Source organism: Lichenostomus cassidix, chromosome 3, assembly GCF_008360975.1.
Source record: "Lichenostomus cassidix isolate B80296 chromosome 3, HeHo_3.0, whole genome shotgun sequence".
In the NCBI taxonomy this organism is placed as follows: domain Eukaryota; kingdom Metazoa; phylum Chordata; class Aves; order Passeriformes; family Meliphagidae; genus Lichenostomus; species Lichenostomus cassidix.
The window spans coordinates 100,733,149-100,739,498 of record NC_139483.1 but is presented as its reverse complement, the minus strand read 5'-3'; the positions used below and the strand labels follow the sequence as shown (position 1 = coordinate 100,739,498).

The 6,350-nt window shown below is 40.5% G+C and overlaps 1 long non-coding RNA gene across 3 annotated transcripts; it reads right to left on the bottom strand.

The window, feature by feature from the left end:
* Positions 1-476: 476 nt before the first annotated feature.
* On the bottom strand, positions 477-5,753 carry LOC146440307 (uncharacterized). Of its 3 annotated transcripts, none has more exons than XR_014851113.1 (3): positions 5,499-5,753; positions 3,575-3,772; positions 477-766 (listed from the first exon to the last, which is right to left on the bottom strand). It is a non-coding gene; the product is annotated as an uncharacterized LOC146440307 (long non-coding RNA). The 3 variants fall into 3 exon arrangements; XR_014851112.1 differs by having other exon boundaries at positions 3,575-3,733; XR_014851111.1 differs by lacking the exon at positions 5,499-5,753 and having other exon boundaries at positions 3,575-3,813.
* Between the last annotated feature and the right edge of the window lie 597 nt (positions 5,754-6,350).

Here is a 6,350-nt window from a genome sequence, read left to right as displayed (position 1 = left end):
CTTAGAGTCATAGGATACGCGCAGTTGGAAGTAACCCATCAGGATCATCAAGTCCAGATCCTAGCCCTGCACAGGATACTCCAAGAATCACACCATGTACCTGAGAGCATTGTACAAACACTTCTTGAACTCTTTTGGACTTGGTGCTGTGACCACTACCCTGGGGAGCTGTTCCAGTGCCCAACCACCTTCTAGGTGAAAAATGTTTTCCTGATACCCAACCTAAACCTGCCCCAATTCAGCTTCAGGCCATTTCCTTGAGTCCTGTCACTGTCACTGTAGAGAAAAGATCAGTGCCTGACCTTCCTCTTCTCTCATGAGGAAGTTGTAACTGCAATGAGGTCTCCTCTCCCCTCAGTCTCCTCCAGACTGAACAGACCAAGTGCCCTCAGCTGCTCTCATATGGCTTCCCCTCAAGGCTCTTCACCATCTTTGTTGCCCTCCTTTGGACACTCTCTAATAGTTTAACATCTTTCTTTTATTGTGGCACCCAAAACTGCCCCCAGCACTGGAGGTGAGGCTGCCCCAGGTCAGAGCAGAGCAGGACAATCCCCTCCCTTGCCCAGCTGGCCATGCTGTGCCTGATGCCCCCAGGACAGGGTTGGCTCTCCTGGCTGACAGGGCACTGCTGACTCATGTTCAACTTGCCATTGACCAGGACCCCCGAGATTCTTTCTGCAGCTCTGCTCTCCAGCCTCTCATTCCCCAGTCTATGCACACAGCCAGGGTTGCTTCTTCCTTAAAGGCAGGAGCAGTTGGTTTCTGCCTGAAATCAGATATTAAAGAAATCAAGAAATCAATGAGGTGGATATAAAACTCCTAGATGCTAAAAGAGGATATACATTATTGAAGAATCTAAGCTAAGAATGGTGGGTCCAGTAAAACAGGAGGGAGAATGATTCCTATGGACAGAAATAGCTGATGGATGAGCATCTGGGAAGTTGTTCTTGGTCACTTTCTAGCTCTGTCAGCTCCTGAGACAGAAAGCCAGCTGTTATTTCTAAGAATGGATGTTTCTATGACTTATATCATCTTTTTCAGTAACCACATTTCCAGGACTACAAACAGCATCTTAAAAGAGCCTTTTTCTGTGTGTTTCATTTTTATAGCATGTTTCCGTGGTTCATGATTTCTGCCTTTTAGACCATTTTTAATAAATGCTATCATTCTCTCAGACAACATCCAGTGTTAGACTTCTCAGAAGATCACACAGAAGCATAATACTCAAGGGACAAATAGTCTGCTATGGATAGAGCAGTTCTCACTCCATTAGGTAGGCAAAAGAGAGAGTGTTTGAACCACAGACCTCAGAGCACAGGGAAAATATTGTTTCACTCCAAGGTAAGCCAGGGAGGCTACACCACAGCAGGGCAACCTTAGGTGGCCTTTTTAGAGCAAAGATATAGGAAAAATATATGGAAAGCAAGCAAGGCACATAAAACAGGAAACAAGATGGGGAGAAAAAATAAAGAGCAGAGAAAGGAGGGAGGGAAAATAAAAATTAAAGGATCAAAATATTAAGTGACAAAAATAGTAAAAACAATCAGAGAAAACACATATGCATTCAAAAAATCCCACACCACAAAAAACAAACCAACCAAACCAAAAAAATCACCATACCCCAAGATGCATCAAAATATGCAGGGAGAGAAAAAGACTTAAAGGAAAACAGTGGCCCAGTGAAACACAGATTGATGATGTTGTACTCATCAATCAAGGAAATGAATAATGGCATTCTCCCCCAAAAAGAGTAGGAGCAACTGTTGGAATACAGGTAGAGTCTGCCCTTGCAAAAGCCACTTGAGGTTGGCACAGTAGCTCTGAACTGGGCTGACCCTTGCAAAGGACAGGGAAGTCCAGCAGCTACAAGGATTAGCTAGTACAGAGCACACTCCTGTGTGTTACACACAGTGGCTGTGCAGATGCCTTCAAACCTCCATCTTACACACTTAACCTTGTTCCATATGTATTTTACCTGTGACTAATGTGGTTAATGTTGTTGTACATTTCTTATTACCTTTCTGAAGACACAGGTAGTGGACCAAATGCAGGGATGGAGCCACCGCAAAGCCACAGCACCCATCCTTCTGTTATGTCCATGCCTCCACAAAGTACAGGTTAAAGCTGCTAATTTCTCTTTCAAAGTTTCTGTCTGACTATGGAAGATGACATAGCCTTGAAAATACTGGGGCAATATTCCAGCTATGTTAATTATAGGAAAGGCTAAGAAATGAGAAAAAAATATAGGTGTTTTTCAATTAGACTAAAAGAAGAGAGATACCTAGATTCAGCCTTCCTGCTACAGAGAGATATATTGTTCAGAACTTGAAAAATTACTTTGATTTCCCATATACAGACAATAAAACTTTTTCCAGAAGCTAAATTAAAGCACGAGTTTTAAAATGCAAAATTTATTTTAAAGACATGAGGTGCTAGTGTAAACCTATAAAAGGAAACTATCCATCCTGCAGAAAGGAAGTATTGGCTTTATTGCAGCTCAGTTCATTCTTAAAGACAGAGAATCCCCTCCGGGGCAGACAGGCAGTAACTGCTGACACTGACTTTCCTTAACTCATAGAATGACTTATAATTACTCTTTTGCAATAAAAGTTATTTTGGTTCTATCTTAGAACTAGTAAATAGAAGATTAAGTATACATACATGTAGATATATATATACACATACACATACAGACACACACACAGATGTTTATAAAAGGCCTTCTGGTGTCACATTTAAAAGAAATTTAATTGAAGAACTTTACAAATGACAGCCCTAGGGCACTAGCAGAAATTGAGGTGCTTGTGACCCCTGCTAGACTGAGCTATTATGAATGTAACATACTGTAAAGCAGATGTCCGCACTCAGAAGTGCTTCAGGTGCATCATTCCTCCTCAACCATACGGCAGAGACATTGAGCTTACACCATCTGAACTTTTTGAGTTTTGTGTTAATTCTTCCTCCCAATAACAGCTGCCTTATGCAGCTGTCAGAAATTACAGCAGGACTGAAAGGAAGAAGAGTTTTATTTCTGTTTCCATTTATTTTCTTTTCAGTGGTAAGAGGTTGAAGTGATTTTACAGAGCACAGAACTGTATTCACTAAGGACCAGTGCTCACCATTGTTATCTGAATGTGATGCTCTAGAAGTCAACAAAAAAGCAGGCAGACTTTGGAAGGCTCAAAAGACATCTGCTTCTCTCCAGTGGATAACAGGCTACCTCAGCACTTACTTGAGTTTACTAACCATTTAAACTGTAAGTTCAAATAAGGTGCAAATTCAGAGCAATATCAAAGGCATTCAGTCAGTACTAAAATGTCACTTTGACTTCAAATTTTTGTTTATCCAACGATTCAGAAAGTAAAATCCTGCTAGTTCCCTTGGGAAACTGTTCAGTATGATGGTTGACATCACTTTGGTATCTTTTCACAAAATGCCTTCAGTTCTGCTGCATGACTGCATTGTCCTCTTCTTTGATTAGCTGATGAACCCATGGGTTTTGTAACTTGTAATTACAGAATTAAAAGTATCATTTTGCAAGGTACCAAAACCACATGGCACTCATTAAAATTACCATTTGTAAGAGTACACAATGTTTGATGTCCCACAGAGACCCATCCAAAGGCTTTGCTTTCTCCCTGCTCACCTCTCTCACCTCCTTTGTGTTCCAGGTTGTAGATGCACCTGAGCTAAACACTCTCTCCAGTGCAAAGGCAAAGGCTGGAAGTGTCCCCTGTGGACATCCATCAGCTTTGCAGTCTTGCCCCCTGTACTGAAATGCAGGAGGCCATACTGAAAAGCACAATCATTTTTCTCATTTAATCATTGTAAATTGCTGGTATTAGAGAAATTAGTTTTTAAATGCTGGATTGAAGTATAAATCAGGAAAAAAATAATTCTGCACAAAAAAACTGTTGCACCCAGATTATTAGATCACATTAAACAGACCATTACAAAGGAAAGTACCCCTTTTTTGTTAACTGAAAATATGTAAATTTATATAAACTGTCCTACATAAACTCCTCATCTTTTTGCCATGATTGTATTTTTACTGCTCCTGAGAAGGAAAAAAAAAGTCATAATAGCACCAGGAGAAATTTAAAAAACTCAAAAACCTCAGTTGTGATTCTTGGAATATTTATACTCTGAAGTCAAGGAAACATTTTTTCAGATCATGCAAACTCAGCACATGCTGACACAGGAAATTAATGGGAACATCCTCACTGATAAATTAAACCTTGGCAAGGCTCATTCCTCGGCCCAGAGGCCAACTGGTGTGGTCTGGTCAAGATTATGCCATTGAACTTTTTTAATTTCCAGAACAAGAGAGCCACATCCAAACTATGTTTTGGGAGTGGTGCCTAGCCTGTTCAGACTCTTGAACTTTGCCTGGGACTTGACTGTTGATTGGCCTTGATCAAAGTTGCGTGAGGGAATGTTTGTCAGAATAAATTATTGACCTTCAGTAATGGCCCTGGCATCTATTTGTCCACTAGAATAGATATAACCAACAAGAATGGACTGATCTTTACATGCATTTACTTAGTTCTCTTTCATGATGTAAGGAAATTAAAGAACAATATTTTATGCATTAGAGATCAGTGGTAACCAGAAGGATCTGAACACAACTGTTTTAGATAACTCAGTATAGGCGTATCTATCTATGTATCTATCTACATATCTATTGGAAGGGTCACTGAATTTCAGACTTGGAAGAAAATCTCAACCTGCTAGAGGCTAGGAGAAGACATAATATTGGGGCAGAGTGTCTTTGTATCTTCATCTGATATTGGCCATTGCTAAAGATAGGATCCTGGACTTGATGGACTTTAGATCTTATTCTATGCAACCATAGTGGTGTTTAGAAAGCCTGTCCATATTCTAGGAAATGCACTTTTTCAGTCATCCAAGCATACAAACACCTAATGTGAGAATATTCCTTTTAATGGTTTTGTTTTCCATTTCAATCCACCATCTCAGACACCCTTTATAGTGAACGTCTCAAGAAACTGAGTCAGTATAAGAAGGCAAATGAAGCTTTGTCCCTTGGGTTTGACTGCAGACTTCTATTCCTAAATTATCTATCATTCATAAAAGTTCAAAACCTGGTCATTAATGAAGTTTTAGCTTGCCCTGTGCCCGAACTCTGCACAATGTGCATGTTTACAATGCTATTCAATAGAGTTAGGTTACTTCACACTTTCCCAGCCAGTTATTTAAAGTGCTCCAGACAGGATGTCTAAGGTAACTCTTCTTTTAAATTAAGCAAGGTATCCTCATGAATTAGCAGAGTAGTAGCAGCTTCACTCAAATACCACTGAAACCACTGGAATTTTTGCACTGACTTTGTGAGGTTTGGTTCAGGTTCTATGGAATCCCATCCAGATATTGTCTGATGAGAAAACATGGGTGTGCTTCAAAATTCTCCCACACTTTGCAAAAGGCATGGGAGTGGGATGAAAAAGCTGAACCAAAAAAAAAATGATGGGAACACTTACCTGAGCAAAAAACCTTTGAAATGGATCATCATAAGTTGAAAGCCACTATGTCACCAGAAGGGTGAAACACATCCAAATCTTGATTGAATAATTTTTGATCCCAGGTAGTAAGAAGCTTCATTCCTTCAATGAAAATATCATGAAAGTCAGTATGTTTAAGTCTTGCTGAAATCAAGCAATTCAGAAAGCACTCAGCACCTTTCAGAACTGAAGCAAAACACCTTTTGAGGGAAGACATAATCTCACAAGTATGCTTATAGAATCACTTAGGGGGGAAAGGAGTTTTAAGATCATCCAGTCCAACTACTAACATATCACTGCCAAGTCCACCACTAAACCATGTGCCCAAGTGCCATATCTACATGTCTTAAATCAGTCCAGGGATGGTGACAACCACTTCCCTGTGCAGCCTGTTCCATGCTTGGCAACCCTTTCCATGAAGAAATTTTTCCTAATATCTGATCTAAATCTCCCCTGACACATCTTGAGGCTGTTTTTTCTCGTCTTATTACTTGCTACTTGGGAGAAGAGCCTGAATCCCACCGGGCTGCACCCTCCTTTCATGAAGTTGTAGAGAATGATAAAGTTTCCCCTGAGCCTCCTTATCTCCAAGCTGAAGACCCCTAGCTCCTTCACGTGCTTATTGTCAGACTTGTACTCCAGACCCTTTACCAGCTCCATTGCCCTTCTCTGGACAGCCCCTCAATGTCCTTCTTGTAGTGAGGGGCTCAAAACTCAACTCAGATTTCAGGCAAAGTCTCACGATGGGCAAGTACAAGGGAATGATCCCTTTACTAGTTCCACTGACCAAAAAAAGTTTATTATTTTCAGACATTCCATTGAAATGGGTGG